The sequence below is a fragment of the Coenobita brevimanus genome, chromosome 14, assembly GCF_032717465.1.
Source record: "Coenobita brevimanus isolate Jiangsu-jjx chromosome 14, ASM3271746v2, whole genome shotgun sequence".
Lineage (NCBI taxonomy): Eukaryota > Metazoa > Arthropoda > Malacostraca > Decapoda > Coenobitidae > Coenobita > Coenobita brevimanus.
Genome location: NC_136967.1, coordinates 24779464 through 24804859, shown reverse-complemented (window position 1 = coordinate 24804859; position 25396 = coordinate 24779464). Strand labels below are relative to the sequence as shown.

The 25396-nt window shown below is 40.9% G+C and overlaps 1 protein-coding gene and 1 non-coding gene across 6 annotated transcripts in view; one reads left to right on the top strand and one right to left on the bottom strand.

The window, feature by feature from the left end:
• LOC145389558 (calcitonin gene-related peptide type 1 receptor-like) overlaps positions 1-25396 on the bottom strand; it is a 1052335-nt gene that overhangs the window by 883402 nt on the left and 143537 nt on the right. The window lies entirely within an intron of this gene.
• LOC145390526 (5S ribosomal RNA) lies at positions 3878-3996 on the top strand. Its single transcript, XR_013895673.1, has one exon. It is a non-coding gene; the product is annotated as a 5S ribosomal RNA (ribosomal RNA).

Sequence of the window (25396 nt, the reverse complement as noted above, 5' to 3'; positions counted from 1 at the left end):
ATGTCCATGGTCCAGTAAAATTATGTAAGACTGTATGACTGTCATATGTGAGAAGTGTGAAGGAAGGAGTAACAGTAGGGTAAAGGAAATAATGTACAATGGATCGATTTAGTGCTAGACAAAAGTAAAAGAGTAAAGTAGCTGAATGGCAAGGTGTGACACAAGTAAAGTCTGGTATGATAATGTTAGGTTAGATATACAAAAAAGTTTTTTGTTAACGAATAATGAATGCTAGAGAAGAATAAATGATTACACATGTATCTGATCTAAGGGAATGTGCGGCAAGTTCAAGTCTGAGATTCTGAATGTGGCGCTGATTTTTGCGCATAATAACAAGGACATGGAAGAAAATGGAAAATGTTATGAATAGTGACACTGTTTTCGAGAAGGTACAGTGTTTGATATGGGGAAATGTGCATGGATGACTTGAAACGAGCTCTATGAACTTTGTAATGGGCCATTTTGGAGTGCCACTGGAGAACGATAACGGCCACAGATTGACAGAAATGTAATTGAGGAGAGAGAGAGAGAGAGAGAGAGAGAGAGAGAGAGATTTATGGATATGTATTTCATCACTCAGGCACAAGAAAGTTTTTATATATACATGGCACTGAGGATATGACAAAAAGAAAATGTAAAGGAGCCAAACTGATTTTTCGTGCATTCAGAAAGATATTTGTTAGTGATACTGACAGGAGAGTGGTAAAGAGACGATGCAGAGGTGTGTCTGGCGATTTCATTTAGATACGCAAGGTGAAGCCAAAGTGAGCATGGAGGAAATGGAAAAGAACACTGCTTGGAGTCAAAAATTGAAAAAAGAAAATTTGAAACCAAAATAAAAAACCCAATGAATACTGTCAACCGGCAGCAAGAAATATACGGCTAGAAAATGTAAAATGGTGGATCTGATTAAATTGTGTAATGCATCTTATAAGTATTTAGTATTTGGTCAGGAATGCTGGTCGAAAGACCAGTGGAAAAAAGAAAATACAAGTGTTGGGGATGGGTACAAGAGAGTAGTTAATGACACAAAGAGAGAATATATTACACTGCCTGTAAGAAATGTGTGAAGACGATAGTAAATATAAAAACGAAAAATGAATATTGTACATTTGGGTAAAAAATAAGCGTAGGCTACACCGTGCGAAAGACAGGAAAACGTGCGAAACTGTAAGGAAATTGTTAATAATTACTAAAAAAAGAAAAAAAAAAAGGACAAAAATAAAGCGCAGGAAGAAGGGAATATTTTAAAATACTGATGAATGTAACTGATGACAAACGAACAGTGATAAAGTTCGAATATATATATATATATATATATATATATATATATATATATATATGAACTGCTGTGCTTGAGAAAGTAACAGTTGCAAAAATGAAAAATGTGGTGATGAGGCTGAAGAATGGGAATGCGCGAAGGACTGACGAGGCATAGACAGATAAATAGATAGATAGATAGATAGATAGATATAAGATATAGGACAGATGACCTAGTTGAACGACGCTGTACTAGTCGAGCGATAGAATGCTTTGATTGTGCCTTTGCAAAAGAGTAAAGGCGACCAGGGAGAGAACAAAAATTATCAGGCATAAGTCTGCCGAGTCCTGTAGGAAAATATCTGAATGAAGTGTAAAAAAGATGGTAAGGACTAGATACTGCACATCAAATGTGCACTGAGTTATGAATAAATTTTTGGAGTGGGAGGTAATATGTGGAAAAGATATTTGCAGTAAAGCAGATTGGGGAGAAACGATTATAGAAATATTGGAAGATGCTTAAAGCATTTATGGGTCTAGAATAAGAGTGGGATAAGGTGAACTGGGAGGGATTATGGCAAGTGTTACTTATTTTGGGTGTGGATGGAAAGCTGTTCAGTGTCGCAAAGAGTTTCTATGGCGGTACTGGAGTATGTTTTAAATTATGTGGATGTTTGAGTAAGTGCTTCAGAATCAACCTTGGAGTAAGACAAGGATGTACGACTTAGCTTAAAAGCTGACAATGACTTGACTATTAACAAAGGAGATTCATACCTACCTGATAACGAAGGCTCATCTAATTTCATGCAACAGCGACTAAGCATTCAAGTTGTAAGAATGTCCCAGTTCCCTCATATGAAGACAGCCCGACAATATTCAGGTGACTACGACATCAGTGAATCAGCATGGTTCAAATAATATACGATTACTGATATATACAGTTGACTATAGCATCTAACACCTCAAGTTTGATAACTTTCCCTAAGCTTAGAAAAAAATCGTTTTATTTGTAGCACTCGAAGAAAACAAACCAAGTCAAAGGAGAGACATGGTTTAATTTTCATATAACATCCAACCCACCCCACGTAAGTAGGTCGTACGTAAAGACATGTTACTTATATGATAATACTTATACTTTACTGCTCCAAGTCTCCTGTTTAATCCCTTTTAATTAGAGACGACACCCGCCCCCCACCACCACAGGGACACTCAGGCTGTTTTGTGAGAGAGAGAGAGAGAGAGAGAGAGAGAGAGAGAGACGGGGGGAGGTGATGGAACCAGTAATTAAACTGCTTCGTTCTTGTGTGTGTGTGTGTGTGTGTGTGTGTGTGTGTGTGTGTGTGTTAGAGAGATTTTTCTCCTACAAGGAGAGTATGTTTTCACCCTTGTTTGTTTAATTGTTTGTTTGTTTGTTAGCAGGATTAATCAAAAACTAAAAGAGATGTAGACCAAAATTGGTGGGTAGATTGCCCGTGTCGCAGGGAACAATCAATTTGTGACCGATCCGGATCGTATTACAGATTCTGGATCCGTAAAACATTGTGTGTGTGTGTGTGTGTGTGTGTGTGTGTGTGTGTGTGTGTGTGTGTGTGTGTGTGTGTGTGTGTGTGAAATCCTGACCAATGATGAGAAAGCTGAACCCATTATGATGAGTGGTTTGAAAATTACGTTGCCACTGTCGGAGAGATGCGCTCCACCGAGTGTCCCTTTAGCTTTTTCTGTGATTGTGTAATTCTATTTCTCTCCGTAACGATTAATGGAAAGGTTATATACCGTGTATGTATGAGTGTATATTTTCCCTTCTATTTCGTGTTTGTGCGTTATTTCTTCTGTAAAATCCTCTCCATCAAGAAGCTTACTGTGCATGTATATGTGTACAGTATATGTACAGTATATGTATGTGTATGTATATACTGTATGTGTCTCTCTGTATGTGTGTTCAATGTATGAGTGCTGCAGTGTGACCTTTTGTATGAGGTTTTCACTGTAGGATATGTATGTGTGCGTGTGTACATGTTTGTGTACTGACTTATGGTTATTAGTGGAATTGCTTATTACCGGCGGCGATAGCGAAGCTGATACTGTTTTCAGTTTGCCTGTCTGTCTGTGTGTATGTTAGCACGATAACTTCACACCCGCTGAAGATAGCACAGACTTTTACAGGTGTGTAGTAGGGATGAAAATCTCCGACGAGTTCGAAATTGGTGGAAGTAGGTCAAGGTCAAGGTCATATTCCAAGCCGCGCTAGATATGCGTCGGGTAGCGGCTGGTGTGGTTTCCCCCTTGGGGGTCCTCTAGTTGTGTGTCATTGTTTATTTATATGGCTGAAGAAGTGTGCATAGCATATATAGGCCTATTTCGATTTTGTTCCATTCTGGGTTCTATCAACACCATGAAAAACGCGGGATGATGATAATGATGAAACTCATGATGATGATGAGGAGGATGACTTAAGGTGCTTAGACGTTTATCAACTCTGTGTGAGCAAGTGGATGTGTTTATGTACTTCAATGTGTAAATTAGTATAACTGAGTGAGCGAGCTTGTGGAAATATGCTTTTGCTTATACATATACATACCGGTATATATATATATATATATATATATATATATATATATAAAACGGCCATACCACGTTGAGTATACCGCTTCCCGTCCGATCAGCGAAGTTAAGCAACGTTGGGTCTGGTTAGTACTTGGATGGGTGACCGCCTGGGAACACCAGATGCTGTTGGCACCCCTACGTGTCAAGTGGGGTTGGTGGAGGATTAGTGCCCCTCCCTGTAAAACAATTAACTCTAAGCCCTTGGCCACCCCGTTTGGGATACATGGCGTCTGGCAATGAATGAATGATTATATATATATATATATATGGGCTGTGTGTAGGCCCTGACTGCTTATGAGAAGTGTTCGTGGGTGCTTGTATATATGAGTGTTTATAAAAGATGTATGAATGTTTTTAACCTCTGATGACATAGTGGGTTACCGGTACGACATTCCAGCTGGATGTGGTCCGGAGGATCCACTTGCCAGGCATGGTTGGACTTTATTGAGAAACGAAGTGTCTCTCTGAGAAAATAAACAGTTCCCTCTCGTTCTCTCGTCTCAACGTACTGGTAAACTTGCCCCAGGCCCCTACGATCCTGATGTGGCAATACCGCAGTGGATGAGGGATGCATGGATGGATGTTTATATAACAGTACTGTCTATGCGTGTAGATATACTATCACGATCACTAATTTCTGTGCCCCCCTGGCGAGAGGCAAGTGAAGGACAAGGTTGGAGAAAGGACAGAGGAACTGATACTGACATCTCACCAGACACACACTCAAATATACAGTATACCGTCCATACACACTACTGAACCGCCTTTATCCATTAGGCTGCCCTTACATCAACCTTGTGCTCCACTTCCCTCTCGCAAAGGAGGTAAGTAAATTAGTAATCGTGATAGCACATGAATTTTTATGTAAAACGTATGGATTTATGTTTGTCTTGTACATATGAAAGTTTATGAAAGTGTATGTAAATGTAGGTTTGTATGAACATAGGATGTAAATGGTGTGTCTGCATGTATAAGCTTTTTATGTGTACAAATTTGTGTCTGTATATGTGAAAAGTCTGTGGATGTATCTTTGCTGAGTGCTTATACAGACATGTGCGAATGTATGTTTGTATTTATGAGTGTAGCTAGATATGTTTATGGATAGATGTCACCTTATGTATGAAATAATATAGGAAAAAGAGAGTATGTAAGAATCTGTTAGTGACAGCATGTGCAATTGTTGCAGAGTGTCAAAAATGTTATAATTCAGTGGATCACACAACCACACGCACACAGGACAGCACTGCAGACTACCACGCCTCATATCATTACGGTACATAACACAGCGCCATACCCCATCACAGTGCCGGTCCTCATGCTACAACACATCACGCTGTCACATCACACACTATTTTACCTCAAGGTGCCACATCACAGTGACACATCTCCTACTACGATACGTCATCAAACATTATCACATCACACACTTCCACACCGCACACTATCACATTCATTCTACCATTCCATACATTACATCACACTGCATTACCCTACTGTATGACACAAAGCACACTGCCATAATCAACACTACAGATTATCAGACCACATACTGCCACAACACACCTGATATTACCACACCACTCACCACTACACCACACACTACGACAACACACATCGGCATATTTTACACTGTCCCACTTCACAAATCCACTCCTACTGTCAGCTTCTGGCCGCTCAGATTTGTAATGAACGGTATATTAACGTGTGTGATGATTAAAACCGAGCCACATAACATGTTCCACTCATATCTTAGTGAGACGATATTTTTCCCATAGTGTTTTATTACTTATTTTGAGATACTTCATTTTCCAACACGCGTTTTAGTTTATAAACCACTCGTGGTCAACTCTCATATGCGTTTGGTGATAAAGATAATGTATGTGCATGTGTATGTTTATGTATATCATGGTGCGAGAGTATTTCAGAGAATTCGAATGTGTAGCCTAGTTGAGAGTATAAATGTGCAAGTTTTCTTTCTTAACTCCCCTCCAAAAATGGGATAGCCTGAACAAACTGACCCTTCCAAGGAAATCAAACACACGTTCCGTTTAAAAGACTGAGAATAGTATTCTACGTGGCTTGGAGACTATGTAGCACCTCTTCCTTTGCGATTTTGCCTGCACACTACACTTCATTATCTCCTTTTAGGTTATCAACGCAAGTCATATCCATATCGATATTGAAACAATATAGTCGGCGTGATGGTGATATTTAAAGAGCAATACGCCAAAAGAAAAAAAAATCGCTAAGGAAGAGGTGTTATGCGAAATTTCCTGTCACATCGAATATCAGTCCTGAAGGTCATAGGCAAAAGAGACTCGGAAGAAGACCATACAGAACTATGCAGTAATATAAGACTAGGAAGACCGCTAAGCTCCTGCGTGCAATACTGTTGGCAGAAAAAGAGGGTAAAAATGGTTGATAGCCTGGAGCTGCGTGGCCGTTTTGAAGGAAGTAGTATGCAGACAGAGGGCAAAAAACTGTCGCGTGTGACACCGATAGTAAATGGCGACCGATGCAGTATTGCCAGGAGAGAGAGAGAGAGAGAGGGAGACTCATGAAAACGTACTGTATTGATTGTGTGTGTGTGTGTGTGTGTGTGTGTGTGTGTGTGTGTGTGTGTGTGTGTGTGAGAGAGAGAGAGAGAGAGAGAGAGAGAGAGAGAGAGAGAGAGAGAGAGAGAATGCATTATACTCCTGTGGACACATTTTCTGTTATAATAGATGCTCGAAGAAAATACTACCAACTTATTTGATGATTAACATTATGAATAAATAAGTAAGTAAACACACACACACACACACACACACACACACACACACACACGAGAGCGGTACAAGTGTGCAAAGTATCAGGTTGAGCATGATAAGGACACTGACACGGCTCCTCTCTCTCTCTCTCTCTCTCTCTCTCTCTCTCTCTCTCTCATGCACACTTGGATACAGTGATACAGTACGGTACATCTGGGCAGTATGATTTAAACTGGATTTCTGGATTTGTGCACGGTTAATATCCAGAATCTTAAGTTTCTGATATTAACCGAGAAGGGGTCGTGACATGTAGAGGTGTGCGGTACATAGGAGGGCTATTGGGTCTTGAAAGCAGGCTGTGAAGCCTATGCCCAGAGTCGGACACACACACACACACACACACACACAACATGTATAGATAGATAGATAGATAGATGGATAGACAGATATATATATATATATATATATATAGATAGATAGATAGATAGATAGATAGATATAGATAGATAGTATATAACAGGAGCAGGAGCCTTTATGCCGACAATCGTTTTATATAATGAACTTAAAAATCCATCCATCCATCATCCAACCCTACGTTGCCCCATGAGGAGCGTAGGAGCCCAGGGTTAGGCACGTTGGTCCTGACATTTAAGATGAACTTAAAAAAATTTACGAAAAAAAAATCCCGTCATGAAACAACCAATGCTCTCTCTCTCTCTCTCTCTCTCTCTCTCTCTCTCTCTCTCTCTCTCTCTCTCTCTCTCATTTCAACTTTTCCCTGCAATCGCAATCACCACCCCTCTTTGACATTACCCTCCTTCCCTGGGATCACCACCCCCTTCTCTCACCTGCGAACCCCCACCGGTATCCCAACCTACGAAGCACAAGGTATATAATTACCAAAGCTTTGTTTGTGCTTGTGCTTGCGTGCTGATATGCGGATGTACGTGTGTGTGTGTGTGTGTGTGTGTGTGTGTGTGTGTGACGGTCATTGATTTATTAATTAAAATCGATTGTTTTAGTACTTGTAAATTGTATGTAAATAAAAAATATCTTGAATGATATTAAGAGTTTGTAAAAATATTCTACTTTTAATACACTTTCGACTGCTCTCAGTGTTAAGTATGAGGTGTCTGCTTTTCCCCTTATTTATTGTAACACTGCTTTTCGTAATCCAAGTCAATAAAATTACTGAATTCTATAACATACAACAGGTGTTATAATTTCTTAAATATTTCAGCCACCCCTGAACTACCACGCTACCATGACGTCTTTCATCTTTCGTGTAATCGCCAGAGGATTTTAATACGGTTAAGGCCAGACTTTTCACACTGAAGGGGTTACTGGTGGTTATATCTAATTCATCTTTTTCCAAATGATCTATAAACGGAATAAAACCGTCTGGAGGTAGCATAATAAAATAGAAATGTCGTTTTCGGGGGAGGCGGTGGCAGAATCAGTAGAGAGGCGGCCTGCAGTCCTAATGGACATAGGTTCGAATCCCGGCTGGGGCATGGACAAGTTTAAGGATTTGAATATCTTAAAGAACAGACTTTTCTGATCTACCCGATGACCCGTCGACATGTCATAAAAGTACTCCCGCTAATACCAGTACACCAGTCCTGTGTGAGACAGCCCTAGCATTTATTCAATATGGATGGTGTGTGTTTGCGCCGAAGTGGTGACATGTGGAGGTGTAGGAGAACTACTGGGCCCCAAGGACGCCTACTGGGACTTGGAAATAGACCATGAAGCCTTTGCCGAGAGTCGGAGACGTTAATATATATATATATATATATATATATATATATATATATATTAAGGTTTAAGTTCAGTAAATGCTTTCCAAAACACTTTGACGAAAAACTAAGATCCGCGACAAAAGAAAGCCATTTAAATACGCTAGGCCTACATAGCACTGAACTTAGGTCGTATTCTCATCGGCCTAGGAGGTTTTCTAGCTTTTACGTCTGTCTTTGACACGTTAGGCCTCTGACAGTCGCGTTTTCTCTAGTACTTTATTCCAGCAAACCCACGACGTGTTTATTCAGCTGAGATCAAGTACTGCAGCTTGATAGTGTTAGTACTCTCACTATGAACCCTCTCATGGTTGGGACAACTCATGTATCTTATTACAAGTTACCCTACAAAATCCTGTTGAACTGAGAAAGAGAGTCACAGGAGCCTGACAGTATTAACATTTTATTTGAAGTACGCCATGTCGAATTAAGAAGATGAATATCATACCTATGATCGAATATTAATATGTAGTAGGCTATGCATTAACAGACTATCAGAGATCTCTCAAAATTACGACGCCTGTGTCCCAAGTAGTCATACTAACTCCAGTATTATGTAGACACTTCCCCTGAGAAGAACTGGAGGAAATAAGACACGATTATACTTACTTCCGTGTACATATCTCACCGGTGTATTCGTGCCGTGAACATCACTGCTTTCAGCATGATTCATCTTTCCAGCATGTCTGCCTGATGACTAGTGACTATTAAAACAATATTTCAAGGCTAAAATTCCATGCGAAAAAAAAAAAATGAACTCGCCTGCAAGATTGTGGTTAATAGTTTTTACCTTATTTTGTTTCCGCACTGCCTCCATACTGTATTAAAACCTAACCTAATCATACAGCAATCCCCATGAGTCTTCGGAGGGGTTAGATGAGTAATAACCTCGTTTCACTGGCACGGAGCCTCAATGATTATGGGCAGAGAGTGTTCTAATAGTATAATACGATGTTTGTATTTCATCGCAGTTCTGTAGTGAGATGATCTTATTTATAGGTCATAATATTCCAAATCCATATTTACTGGCGCAGAAATATTATCGCTGTATGTATATAATGTAAGCTACAGTTTCCGTGATACCCTGCGTCATACATGTAAGTTAAAATAATGTTACGAAAACCTGTTGATACTGAAGAAGTCAAACTTGTGCCAGTTTTTTCATTTAGAAAGTTTTTTTTTTTTTTTTTCGTGGTCATAGCAGTAAACAATAATATTACGTTAGAATACATTACTGGTCGAAGAGTTACTTTATTCATCTGTTGCAGTTACTGGTACGTTTACACTGTATTTGCACACTGTTTTACAAAATGTACTTAAGTATTTTTTTTTTCCTAATTTCATTTTATATTTTACACTATGACCCCTTCTCGGTTAATATCAGAAACTTAAGATTCTGGATATTAACTGTGAACAAAATCAGAAATCCAGTTTAAATCATACTGTCCAGAAGTACTGTACCGTACTGTATCACTGTAACCGAGTGTGCATGTGTGTGTGTGTGTGTGTGTGTGTGTGTAATTCACCGGGTCGGTCAGGATCACTTGATGGTCGTGATAGTCAACTTTTACCCTCCCGGAAGGGAGCTGAGAGCTCATATAGTCCGATCTAAGGGCAAGGCTGTGACCTTCACACACCCACACACCCGTCCCCTTGCTCAAGGGGGACAGTACCTGAGCGAGGCGCGAACTCCCGTCCACCAGTTGGCAAGCGGGAACGTTACCACTGCACCAGAGAGAGAGAGAGAGAGAGAGAGAAACCGTGTCAGTGACCCTCTTTATGCTCAACCTGATACTTTGCACACTTGTACCGCTTTCGTGTGTGTGTGTGTGTGTGTGTGTGTGTGTGTTGACTGAATGTGTCTTTTTGTTATTTTACTGCACACTAATCTAATGCACAAAAGACTCGTTGATCACTGAAGACTGTTGTGGTAATATTACTGTGTCAAATTTTACTACTGCTATACTACTTTTACTCTAACTTGACCTAAAATTGGCACCTCCCAGTCTTGAATACTCAGTTGTAGCAACAGATTAACACAATAAGATGATAGTAGTTACAGAGCAGTGCTATGGAAGGGGTGTACAGCCATAGCATTGTCATTTTCTGCCACTAAGCTAAGAGAGGTGACCTGCTAAATGACTAAAATCTGGGCCAGGTTGAGGTGGGAAGATGAGTCACATTGATAAAGATGAAAACGTTATAAAGACAATAATGGTAATCTTCTCAGCGAGTTACTGACACAAATACTACGGTATCATTACCACTACAGAAAGTATTGCTATCACGTCCGCAATTAATGATATTGCTTCTTAATTAATTCTCCACGTTAATCAGAAAATTTAAAGATACTGATGCACCAGAATCGGATTCTTCTTCTTCTTCTTCTTCTTCTTCTTATTATTATTATTATTGTCGTACATTTTGAAGTACCAGGATTCATGGGTCGTGAATAGTGAGTGAATGAGGTGTCCCACTTGACTGGACAGACTTTTGGTTAGTTTCTCCTACTGTCTCGATGTTTCTTGCTTTCTCAATCCTACTGCACCCCATCCTTAGATGGAAAAGAGGTTTGAATGATGATGCTGATGTCGACTTTTCACCTTGTGCAGGTTTCTTTGGGTAATGCACTAGAGACACTCCTAACCCGCGAAGAACAGAACATCGTACTAAAAAATTGAAATCGCCCTCATACAAATATTTGCAAATACTTACAGTCTGAACAGAACATTACAAGGATTTATTAAAGTTAGTGCAGCCTGATCCAGTTACTAATCCTTTTACTATGATGACAAGATATTAAATTTCTGCCATATCCAGTCGATTATACCAATTTGGAAATAGTCGTTTGTACTCTACATTGATCTCCATCATTCACTTATCCTAAGACTAACAGTCATCACTGGCCAGCTCCATGCTGCCCTTATTGTAAGTCGTGTTTTGGTTCTTTCTTGTATTCTCTCTTTTGGCTAACTCCATGCTGCCCTTATTATTAGTCACGTGTTCTTTCTTGTAGTCTTTCTTGTTTAATTGTGGCAGGCACTCAACCCTTTAGAATCAAGCACTTCCGACCAAACGTGGACACGATGACCAGCCTATGACCTAGGTATGTCCACACGGTTTTGACTGCTAGGCAACTCCTCGCTGCCTAGCAATGGCCGAAAAACCGGTTTTTCTTACTTTTCACGGTTTGAGCTGTAGAAGCATTACTAATGGGCGTAGAAAGCTCTGACGTCTTAAAATGCAGGCCTAATCTTGAGGTCATTCCTTATTGGAAGAGTTCCATCCATTTTTTCCCCTCTCTCTTCAAGTTTTCGAATGGCAGCTCTGCGAAGATTGGCATCAGTATCCCTAGCAGTCTTGTTTAATTGAGGCAGGCACTTCTACCCTTCAGAATTAACCAATTCCGACCAAACCTGGACACAGTGATCAGCCTGTGACCTATAGTTGTGTTCACAGGGATTTGGTTGCTAGGAAACTACTCGTTGCTTAGCAATGGTCCCCTTAACTCCTCTGTGGCTGTGGGTCCGGAAACTGCTGGTCCCGGCATCGTTTTTTCAGATTTCGAAAATCGATTTTTTTCTTACCAAATTGAACAGAAACGTCTGGTGCAACTAGCAATGCAATTTTTAGCGCCCTGAACCCATCCTATGCTTCGCAATGAAGCGCTTAAAATTTCGCAAAATGACTGCGTATACGCCAGTGGAAAATAGGCTGAGGAGCGAAAGAACATCTCCGTTAGATATATCCACATTTTCATCCTCCCCAAAATTTCAGTGGTGCTGAAATGGTTTGAAATGACTAGATATCCTATGTGCATGACCAGCAAAATCAGAACATAATATGAGAGGTTTAATTTTTTTTTAACATTTTTTATGTTTATTGTGTTAATGGAAGTATCGAGTTATTTCTGTTATCAGTGGTTTAGTTTATATCCATAGAGAAGCGAGAGATGGAGTTTTTAGACTATAACTAGAAAAGGGTCCTCTTGTGTATATAGGCTGAACAGCAGCAGCCAAAATTCGATAGGCCATAGAGCCTGTCATCGTCGCCAACCGGCTTATTATCAATAATGGTATGATTTCTCTCTCTCTCTCTCTCTCTCTCTCTCTCTCTCTCTCTCTCTGTCTCAGAAACCACCACCTTAGTATGTAGGGAACAGTCTCACGTGTTTTCCTCTGAATTTCTGCACTTTCGACAAGGAAAATAAAGCTGGGGATCTCGTTTGGGGACCTTGTATATTATGGCAGAGGGTCGTAAGATCGGAAGCTGTTTGTGGCTCCTTTCTCGGAACGCCGTTATTGCCGGGGTGGGAGTGAATAGGTGCATAGCTAACAGGTCTGCATGGCGAAAGTAAGGATCGACTCTTGTGTATACGGTTTACTACTGCGTTCACCACTGTTAGTATATATATACCAAGAGAGACAGGCATACAAATAGACAGAGGGAAAGAAATATAGGAAACAATGCGAGACATCAAATTGGACAGAGAAAATATGTAAATAGGAAAAAATTACTGAAACCTTAGGAAACCGATAGTGAAGTCATGAGAAAATATTGGCTGACACTTTTCTGCCGGCTGTGGCAATAGAAGGTTTTGCATAACAGCTTTTATGTGACGGTAACACGAAGCACACAAGAGAACAGTATCAAAAAAGAGGATACTCCCGGTCATTTGCTGAGGAATGGAGAATATAAAGCACCGACGCTACAGGAATACTGGAAGAGGATTGCCACTGAACATCTGATTGCTGCATCGAGAATGATAGGATGAAAATTGGACATACAATGAAACAACAACAGAATATCGGTATTCTGTTTACACTGGTATATTTATGCACATATAGTTTGATAAACAATGTGTGAATATATCCAGGTGTGTGTGTGTGTGTGTGTGTGTGTGTGTGTGTGTGTGTGTGTGTGTGTGTGTGTGTGAATTATTACGCCTACAAGGATCTATAAACAATGATGTGTGTTCCGTGCATGATGGTGATAGAAAACTAAATGCTAGGTGAAAACTATAATTTTGGTTACACATGTACGCATGCAGGTATGTATGTATATATGTATGTATGAATGTATGTATGTGTTTCCATGGGCAAGTGGGTGGAGAGAATATGTGATGTGTGTGTGTGTGTGTTAATATGCATGTTTGTGCTTGATGTATGACCGTGATATATGACCGTGTATGCAAGCCCTTGGTGTGATTTATGTGCATGTGTGTCTGAGAGAGAGAGAGGGGGGGGAAGAAGGAGACAGTAAATTACTGACGAGAGATGGGAATGTAAAGGTGCAACTAGGAGAAGAAATAGTAATAATATGAAGAAGAGAATACCAGAATTTGCGTGTGTGTGTGTGTGTGTGTGTGTGTGTGTGTGTGTGTGTGTGTGAGAGAGAGAGAGAGAGAGAGAGAGAGAGAGAGAGAGAGAGAGAGAGAGAGAGAGAGAGAGAATGCAAATTGAAGTATGTTTCAAGTGTTCGTGTCTGTCGGTCTGTTAACTATATACATGAATGCATTTTCGTGTTGGAAATGAATGTATACGTGTACATGTGTGTGTGTGTGTGTGTGTGTGTGTGTGTGTGTGTGTGTCGACGGATGATGGAGAATTATTTCCTGTGCACGAATTTTCCTGTGAGTGTCGTAACGCCGTTGACGTAAGTATATAGAGTGTCAAAAAAGTTATAATTCAGTGGGTCACACAACCACACGCACACAGGACAGCACTGCAGACTACCACGCCTCATATCATTAAAGTGTATAACACAGCGCCACATCCCATCACACTGCGAGTCCTCATGCTACAACATCTCACGCTGTCGCATCACACACTATTTTACCTCAAGGTGCCACATCACAGTGACACATCTCATACTACAATACGTCACCAGACATTGTCACTTTGCACACTTCCACACCGCACACTATCACATTCATTCTACCATTCCATACATCATACTGCATTACCTTACTACATGTATGACACACCGCACACTGCCACAATCAACACTACAGACCACATACTGCCACAACACACACTGTCGCACCTGATATTACCACACCACTCACCACTACACCACACACTACGACAGCACACATCGGCATATTTTACACTGTCCCACTTCACAAATCCACTCCTACTGTCAGCTTCTGGCCGCTCAGATGTGCAATGAACGGTATATTAACGTGTGTGTTGATTAAAACCGAGCCACATAACATGTTCCACTCATATCTTAGTGAGACGATATTTTTCCCACGGTGTTTTATTACTTATTTTGAGATACTGGTACTTCATTTTCCAACACGCGTTTTAGAATTATTTCTTGTGCTCGATTTTTTCTGTGTGTGTCGTGACGCCGTTGACGTAAGAATATATATATTTGACTTCTCCCTTCAGCTTAATAATATTGTGTATATTTACTGTACTAATAACCAAACAAGAAAATAAATAAATCTGTTCCGCCTGTAGTGACTCTTTTATCATGTTAAGGGACTTCACTGGGCAATGAGTGAAGTAAAAAAAAAAAAAAAAAAATCGTCCGCAGAACTAACTTTTGTCGTGTCCACCTTTTTAAATCTTCTTTACCTCACCTTCCATTCAGTTTTCCCCTCTCTTATTCCCCTCTCTCCTTTTCTTCTTGCCCCTACCCACCCTTACCTTTTCACATCACTCTTTTACCATTTTCATTTTTCATTTTGTCCTTCTTGTCCTCTTCAACACAAAAGATTCCCCTAAGATTAATTAAATTGTCTTGGTGGTAGGAAGAATAAAATTAAAGAGAATGCACTGCACTAAAAACACTAATGGATAATATTCTAATCTCTTCACCACGAAAGATTCCCTCCATGCTGGAAAAAAAAAATTGTCTGTCGGTAGCCTAAATATATAAAAACCTGTCATCATAAAGAAAAAAACAAATTGCTTTCGGACTGCTCATTTCGGTATCGCCAAGGTTTCACTTATTTTCTTAGCCATCTTTATCACTTCTTGCGCTAACTCCCATTTATCGTCCCCATCGCTCTTCCTTTCTTTATTGCATCGTACATCATCTCACTTTTTGTCTTACTTCGATCCATACCTCCCTTTCAGCCCCAATTCTTCGTGGCCGCTCCTCTTCTTTATTGCCTCCCTCCAGCAACTTTTTTATTCACATTTATCTTCTCTTTATCCTGTTATTTGACCTTTTCCGTTCCCTCTTTCTCCTCCGCCCTATTTTCAACCCGTGTAAATTTTTATTCACTTTCCACGTTTCCTCTCTTTTGGTCTTGCCACATTTTTCTTTCCTTCCATTACCTGCTCTGCGTCCTCATATTAATCTTCTTCCATTACCTGCTCTGCGTCCTCTTATTAATCTTCTCACTGTTCTCTTCTTTCCATCCTGTCTCTTTGTTCTTCGTATGTATCACCTTCTCAACTGGCTGGCACTCGTCCGGATCTTTTTATTTTTCTCATTTAACTATTTCTCTTTTCGTGTTCTCTCTAGTATTTCGTTCCTCTCGCTTCTTTCTTTCCATTTGTCACCTTCTTCCTGTTATACGTGGCTATCCTCCCTCTTCCCTCCCCCCCCCCCATTTTCCCTGTTCCAGTTTATTGTCTCATCCGTTTCTTTCATTCTTTTTGCTCTTCTTATTTTTCACCTTTGCTTCCTCTGATCCGTCTTCTTCCCTACTTTCCATCGCTTCGCTCCTGTCACTTATTTCCTTCTACCTCCTTTTTATACATCAGTTTATGTACTACACTTTTTTTCATATTTACAGCGTTCTCTGCTTCCCTTTATTCGTGTTCACTCCTCTTCTCCCTCCTTTCGTTCTTGCCAATTCGTTCTCCATATTTATCATTTCTACTTCCTATTGGTCGCGTTCATCCCCCTTTCGCTTGCGTTATTTCTCTTCCCGCATTTATATTCCTCTCATCATATTATTTTTCTTCCCTCCCCCTTCTCATTTCACTCCTGCCACATCTTGCTCCACATAATGTCTTCATTTCTTCTTCCTGTTTTTCGTTCGTGATATTTCCTGCTCTGCATGTATAACGTTTGCTGCTTCCTCTTACTCGACGTCTTCCCTCTTTTTCCTCTTTTATAATTTTCTTGTGACATTTGCTTACTCCAAATTATTATATCCTTATCTTCCTTTATTGTCTTGCTTATCCCATTCGTCTTCATCTTTACCTCTTGCACTTCTTCCATTTTATTGCTTTCTTCCTATTATTCGTTTTTATTTTTGTCATTTGCCCCAATTTCGATGATGTAGCTTCCATCTGCGCGATATGATCCTTACTTCTTCGTGTTTTTACTATTGTTCTTTATGCTTCTTTTTTATTTTCTCCACTTTCTCGCTTCCACCACGACCACGACCACCGTCAGCATCATCAACACCCTACTATAATTGGCGTTCTAAACATAGGAAAAGGAAAAACGCTAAAGCTGTAATGAGCCACACATCCATTCATTTTCTCATCTTTCAAGCGAACTACTCATTAAATATATTTCCTCTCTGCACACTCATTACCAGCGTCCTGTTCTTAGTTTCATGTCATATTCACAGTACTTCGTCTTCCCTGTTTAACACATCAGACCAATATTTTTCAACAATTCTTCTCTCATCTTCATTCCTCTACATCTTATTTATTTTTCCCCCCGTTTCTTCCTCGTTAATTTACCAAGAAAACGCTTCACCATCTCCGCTCCCATATTATGTCATATTCAAACTTTTCAGAACGTTTTTTTATTACTCACTATTTTTATCCTCATTCCTATTCACACTCTGCCATTTTCTCTTTCCTCACCCTTTTGATTTTCTTGATCACTGCATAAAACATATAGCCTATTTCATCCACTCCTCTCTCTTACTGCGGTATGTCATCCCAGAAATATTCATTATCATCATCATCATCCAATCCTATGTTGCCCCATGAGGAGCGTAGGAGCCCGGGGCTAGGTAAGTTGGTTCTGATATTTAAGATGAGAGTGACCTGTCTCACTCATCCCTGAGCGGCGTTACATAAGCAATAAACCCCAACTACCACTTGGATATAAACCTACTAGGCTCAATCCGCCATAATTTGGTTAGGCTATATGGTTACCACCCAGCGTTGTAAATGGTTTCCTTGTGTACAGTAAACCATATGGCTTGTCACTCAGTGCAGAGTCACCCATAGATAGAAGGAAGAGGAAAGAATGAAGGAAAGAAGCACAGAAGAGGAAGGAAGGAAAGAAGGAAGGAAGGGAGGAAAGGGCAGCCACCCGAGAGCAGCACTACATCGAGAGAGTGGATGGTGAGAGCCCCCACCTACCACAAAGAAATTTTCACATCTTAATTTGATACTAACTATATTTCCATCAGCTTCAACCCTCTTCATCTTCAAACATTTTCCTCTCCCTCACTCACTCTTATCCAATTTCCTCCTCGTCCTCACCTTTAGGCCTATGTCATGCCCAAACTTTTCACAGTTCCTTCTCATATTGGCTGTCTAGTATCTTGTTCAACTCCCTTCATCTTCGACGATTTTCACGCCCTCACGTTTATCCAGTGACTTTGTGATCAGTTCCTGAAGCATATATTTCTGGTATCTTCTACATTCTTTTACTATACCTTGCCAAAAACTGTCCACTCTTTCTTGCTGAATATAACCCACCCATTTTCATCCTTCATAACCTTCAGCAATTTTCCCTCCCATACCCAGTTTCCTCTTGTCGTTTCACCACACACATACTTCAGCTTCATCTCCTCTTTTCTTTTGCCCAGTCATAACAAAACTCTTCACATTTTCTTCTCCTACTGGCTATATTCCTGCCATCTTCAACCCTCTTCATCTTCAGCCATTTTTCACTCTCTGATCCTTGCCCAATTTCCTCCTCATCGCTTTATCAAGTTTATATTTCATCCTCTTCTTTTACTGCATCATGTCCAAACTTTTAACATTTTCTTTTCGTGCGCACTTTTTCCCTACCTCCTTCCACTTTCTCATACTTGTCTTGTCTCTTTTTTTCTTCACCAACTTTTTTCCTTTTCAGTCCCCTCCACATTCTCTTACCTCTTTTCCCTTCCCCATCTCCCTTCCGTGTTCACTTCCCCCTCTCCTTTAACTTTTTTTCTATCTCATTCAACTACCACTTGACATCCATTCCTATTCCACATCTCTTTGGTCCTTGTAATTCTTTCATCAAACACTCGTTTCCCTTCCTTTTCTCTGTTTGATATCCCACCCTTTTACAGGTCCTCTCACTTTTATTTATTTCCCTCTAGTTTCCACTGCTCATCGTCATTCCCCATGCGCACTCACCTTCTCATCTCTTTCACATCTTTATCAGTCTCCCCTTTCTCTCACCTTATTTATTTTTGATATTCCTCCTTTTTTGACGTCCTCTCATTTCCACTTCATTATCAACCTCTTTCTGCTCCCATCTCACTCAATGTCTTCCTCTCTTCTGCATTTCCTCATGTCGTTTATGCACCCCATTCTCTCATCCCATCTTTTTTATTTTTTATCTGACGCTCATTTCCACATCTCCCTTACCTCTTATCTTGTAATGCGCCTTTTATCAACCCCACTACACCCCCATCGCCTTTCGTCTTTTCTATACTCGTCCCATCCTTTCTTCTCGTTTTCATCCGACATTCCATTCCCTCGCCCAATCTTTGCTTTATTCCCCTCCTGTTTTCACGCTGCTCCTTCTCACATATTTTTCAACTTGTTCCATTCTCGTGTCACCGTCATTTCTTCTCCATTTCCTCATACTAATCTTGTCACATCTCTGTTTTACACCAACTCCTCTTTTCTTCCTTTCTTGTTTTGTGTGCGTCCATTCCATTTTCCCCAGCTACCTTTCCTCATCTCCGTCCTCTTTCCACTTCCCTTCCATTTCACATCCTCATCCTTCGCACATCTGTTCACTCTTACATTTATATCCTCTTCCTTCTCAAATCTCTGTCACTCTTTACATTTAGGCTACTCTCATCAATCTCACATTCGTTTTCATCCTTTAGATTTAATCCCCATCCTTCTTTCATCTTTGTCACTCAATACATTTCCTTCTCACCTTTATCAAACCTCTGTCACCCTTTACATTTACTCCTTATCCTTCTCACACCTCTCTCACCCCTTTCCCGCACAATTACTCTCCATCCTTTTCACATGTTTGTCATAACTTACACTTAATCCTTAACCTTGTCAGATCTTCGTCACCCTTAACTCCTCATCCTTTTCTGAGCATTATCACCCAAAATACTCGTGTTCCCCACCTTTCTCAAACTTATCATCCTTTACATTTTTCAGCTTTGCCATCCTCTCGTTTCCATTTCATTCCAGAGATGGTAGAGAACCGCTATCTTCATGTCCTGTATTTACGGCGGATGAGGAGTCTAACGTGAACTATATTTGGCCCTCCTGCTCCCAAACTGCTCCCTGGGGCAACACTAAGGTGGAGGGGAGGGGGGTGGGTAGAAGGGGAGAAGAGGAGACTGGGAGTGGGAATAAGAGAGAGGAACGGGGGGAAGAGAAGAGGTGAGAGGAAGAGAGGAGGAGAGGGGAGGAGGAGAGGAAGTGTAGGAAAAAAAGAGATGGGGACAGGGCGAAGAGAGAGGAGGTGGGAAGAGAAGAAGAGGAGAGTGAGGGGATGGGAAGAAGAAAAGGGATAGATGAGGTGGGTGCTCAGAGGAGGTGAGGGAGTGAAAGAGGGGAAAGAGAAGGAAGAGGGAAGTGAGATAAAGAAAGAGACTTGGAGTGGGAAGGTGGGAGGAAGGAACAAAGTAAGTAGGAAGAAGGAAGGGGGAGAAAAATTTATAGGAGGAAAAGAGGGAAAGAGAGGTAGCAGGAGTAAATGTGGAAAAGTAGGTGGGAAAAAAAAAAGGGATGAAAGAGTTATACAGAAAGGTTTGAGAGAAAAAGTTAGAGAAAGAGAAATATTTGGAGATGGAAGAATGGGAGATAACGTGAAGGAAAGTTGATGGGAGAGATATACAGAGAGGGATGGTGTGGGAAAGGAGTGAGTGAGTGAGTGAAAACAAAGTTGATGTAAAGAAAAGGAAAGAGAGAGAGAGAGAGAGAGAGAGAGAGAGAGAGAGAGAGAGAGAGAGAGACGGAGGTGGAAAACAAGAAGGGAGGGAGAAGGAGAAATGAAGGTGTAGAGGGAATGAAAGAGGGAAACTGAAAGGAAAAGAAAGCAGAGAAAGTGATAAGATGAGTGGATGTAGGCAGGAAGAGGAGATAAGGTGAAGAGAGGGAGTGATGGTGGGAGCAAGGAAGTGAGTGAGGAACAGATTTAAAACCAAGGGTAAGTGGCTAACGGTGAGAGACGAGGTGAGGGGAAGGAAAGGAGGGAGGAGGAGGAAGAGAATGCAGAGAGATGGGAGGGAGGTAGGGTAGGTAAGAGCAAAGGAAATGAGGGAGGGAAAAGTGAGAAGCAGGACGTGAGCGATGAGGAAAAGGCCAAAAGATAGGCGGAAGGGTGAGAAAGGATGTGTGAAGAAGGAAGTGAAGGAGGGTGAGAATGAGAAACGGGATGGATATTGACTAATCTCGTGTCTTTATTTATTACCTCAGGCTGCGGCTCGGACCAACCAAAACATGTTTTCCTGCAACTCGACCTCATCCATGGCGTGTTGTTCATTAACCCATTCACTTCCATGGACCTTTTTTGAGCTAGGGAGAGTCAGTTTGCTCGGTAGAAATCAGATTTATTTCAATAACTGCAGATTTCTCGTTTACATTTTGCAGTTAACACCGGCAGACGTCAGACGATGTCATTCTGCTCAGGATATAGCCATTCACAGCAAAATTTAATGTTGCATCAGGTAAAGTTTTGGCCAAGATGAATGGGCTTTGCATTTTATTCCTGATAACACCAGACGACTTTTATCTCAGAGAAACCAACCGCAGTCAGAGTTTTCAAAAACCTTACAGTACATTTTTGCATTGTATTGATTAACAGACATATCCAGTAGTCTTTAATTCTTTCAATACGGGAGGTCCCTCTTAAACTGAATAAAATTGTCTTGCCAGTGTAAAGGAAACATTACCGAAGAAAGGTACAGTACAACAGGATCATATCATATAGCCTACACTGAGAAACTGTGTTAATTTAGGAATGGTAGGCTCTGTATGTATACATGTATGTCTGCATGATTGTGAATGTGTCGAGGTATGTATAGTCGGATGGATGAGTGCATGGATGGTTGGATGGATGAATGCAAAGATGGATGGACGGATGCTTATATCCCACAATTGTAGGGCATAAAGCTTAACCCCTTCAACCCTAGGAGGTACGTATACTCTGTTATTGCTATTTGTTAACGATTTAATTCATCATAGGACAGATTTTGAACTTGAGATAGATTTCGCCTTCATTGACCCTTTCGCTGTAAAGAGACTTTCGAAAATTACTGCCCCATCGTAGTGAAGGGATTAATTAAGCGGAGTCACAGTTCATTACACTAATAACGAAATGGTCCAATATCGGCTCTCCAGTGACAATCGCATGCTCTTGTTCAGGAATGTTGTAATGAAAACTGTTTACATAGTTATTACATGGCATGGTTCTAATAACAATTTAACCGCGGCTACAACCTTTTCTCTCTCTCTCTCTCTCTCTCTCTCACACACACACACACACACACACACACACACACACACACACACACACACACACATACAGAGAGAGAGAGAGAGAGAGAGAGAGAGAGAGAGAGAGAGAGAGATTTTGTGTGATTCTTTAGGAAGAATTATGGCCTTCCAGCAACAAGACATACAGTGTCTCATCAGGAACACAGACGTCGAGTTAGGCTTCTTTGTCAATCCAGTTAACCAGGAACTGACCAACTGCTCTTCCTTGAACTGGAGTAGGCCTAAGTGAGCAGTAAACCCCAACCAACCCTCTGATTCACACCTTTGTGGGACACATCCAATTGGAGCGTTTCACCCTACGATATCACCAGGTGTCCATTTGTTGATTAATATGATTACCACCCAACGTAGTCAGTGGTTTCCTGGAATCCTGGGTAACACTGTGATTTCAAGATACATTTTGTGTGTGTGTGTGTGTGTGTGTGTGTGTGTGTGTGTGTGTGTGTGTGTGTGTGTGTGTGTGATTCATAAAGCAGAGGAAACGAAGGTCGAGGAATGACAAGAAAGGCAGCAAGAAAAACGAGGAGGAAGCCATGAGAAGGTGTGGCAAGAGGAGGATAAAGAAGTAAGAGGAAGATGTATTGGTGGTGTAAAGAGTCAGAGGTTGAGGGCTCCAGCGCTAAGAGGATGGCGGGAGAGGGTGAGAGAGAAGGGATGAGAGGGGCATAGTGGCGGTAAGAGGATTGGGAGAGGAAGGGGAGAGTAAAGTGGGAGAGGAGGAGGTGGAGGAGTAAAGAAAGAGAGAGAGAGAGAGAGAGAGAGAGAGAGAGAGAGAGAGAGAGAGAGAGAGAAAGTGGGTGAGCGTGATGGTGGGTCGGTGAACAAGTGGAGAAGGTGGAGTGGGATCAGGAGGAGGTAGAGAAGATGATGATGTGGCTGAGCAGGAGTGGAAGAGGAATAACAGAATGATATTAGAAAAGAAAAGAGATGGAAATGGAAGAGGAAGGAAAGGAAAGAAGAAGAGGGAAGAGCACAAGCAGAAAAATTTGGACGGGAAGGTGATTAAAGGAGGAAGGAAAAGACGGAGGTGTTAAGAGGAATATAAAAGGAGGAGATGTAATGGATGGGAATGAGGATGAGGTGAAGTAAGCAAAGAGAAGGAGAGAATATGGTTACGGAACGAGAGAAGGAGAGGAATTATGGAAGAGTGAAGGAACAAGAGGAGTAGCAAAGGAAGAGGAAGAGAATGAAAAGAAGAAGAGGAAATACAGAATGAAAGAAGAGAAAGAGAGATGAAGGTTAGGTTAGTAAAGGGTTAAAGGGATGGATGTAACGGAATAATGGCATGTAAAAGAAAAAGAGAGAAAAACGGAAGACAAGTAGAAGTGACTATCGAATGGGATGGAGGGGAAGAACTAAAGAATGGACAGACAAAAATGTTGGATGACACGAGGGAGAAAATATAGATACAGGGATGATGTGGAGGACAAAAAATAAAGAGAAGGAGGAAGTGTAAGAACGAAAGGGCTTGGGAGAGAGAGAATAAAATTGGAATTGGCAGTGAAAGTCAGACTAAGAAATCAAACATAAGAGGAATGGTGAAGGATATATACCGGTATATATATACACATCCATCCATCCATCCATCCATCATCCAATCCTACGTTGCCCCATGAGGACCGAGGGAGCCCGGGGCTAGCTATATATATATATATATATATATATATATATATATATATATATATATATATATATATATATATATATATATAGTATATAGTATATAATGGGATATGGAAAGAAGGAAGAACGGAAGAAAAAGGAGAGGAAAGAGGGAATGAAGAAAAATATAATGGATGGAAAGTTACTAGAGTTTACTAAAGGAAATGGAAGAAACGGATTAAAAGAACCTATAAAAGGAAAAGGAAACAAGAGAGAGAGAGAGAGAGAGAGAGAGAGAGAGCATAACATGCAAAAGTCGTCATTGTGCAGATTAAGGCCCCACCAACACGTCACAGAAACACCCCTACTTATATCATGCCATTAATTTTGAAGGTGATATATCCATCATATGGCAGTACTGACAATGGATATTAATACACAGATGGTGACATGTGAAAGTTTTTGAGAACCAGGCCTTTGTTAGTATGTGGCAGATGTGTTACTCAACCTTGTGAACGGGTCTCCTAGTCTGTGTCCACAGTCGGATGGAATAAAAAATAAATAAATAAATAGCTGAAAACCAGTTACCGGTATATACAGTATGTGCTCTTTGTAAGCGCGTGACGAGCGTGCAAGCGTTCTTACATAAGGCTGTCATTATAATTTCATCTTGGCGTAAACTTTCACCATTTCTGGTGAGGTAGTTGAATTATAACAGAAGAATAACTAAGTTAAAATATTTACTTTCTCACGTTTTTTATCTTTCACACACACACACACACACACACACACACACACACACACACACACACACACACACACCGCTGGTGCAGTGGTAACGTTCTTGCTTGCCAACTGGTGGACGGCAGTTCACGCCTCGCTCAGGTTGCGAAAAGTTTCACTGATGAAGTGGGTGGTTACTGTCCCCCATGAGCAAGGGGACGGATGTGTGCGTGTGTGAAGGTCACAGCCTTGCCCTTAGATCGGACTATATGAGCTCTCAGCTCCCTTCCGAGAGGGTAAAAGCTGACGATCACGACCATCAAGTGATCCTGACCGACCCGGTGAATTACACACACACACACACACACACACACACACACACACACACACACACACACAAGTGAGCGCGGGATCTACATATAAAGGTGAGAAACAACTCGTACATCGCATGTGTCACTTTCATAGTGCTTTAAATCGACTTTATAGTGGAGCATGTCAAGCCCTCGGTACTTTCCCTTGGAAAGCTGGGATTCCAAGAGATTTCTTTGGTCTCATGAATAGGCTAATTATATACCGTAGCTAAAAACAAAATTTATTGAATGTATCTAGTACCTGTTGAAAGAATCTCTTCTCTATCTCACAAAGCTAGTAGAAAAGTTATTAGACTCTGAAAACCATCGTGCTCGTTTCGTGTCGTGTCGGGCCGGGCCGGGTTGTGTTGGGCCGCCCATTTCTCAGCTGAACGTAAACATGACTTGGTTATGGTTGCTCGCATCGCTCGCTGCGCTTGCTCACTTGCAATTATGTCTCAGTGTGATCGTAGCTCATATTTCTCAAGTAATCTTCTTTTTGTTTGTGGGTTGAAATGTAGATGAAGAGAAGATAACTGTGGATGACAATGTAGAATGATGGTAGTTTTATAGTGGTATGGTGTTTTGTGTGTGTGTGTGTGTGTGTGTGTGTGTGTGTGAAGGGGCGAAATTTTATGATGTCTTACGGACGTTGTGCTACGTATGTTGCGTTGAGTATTTTTGTG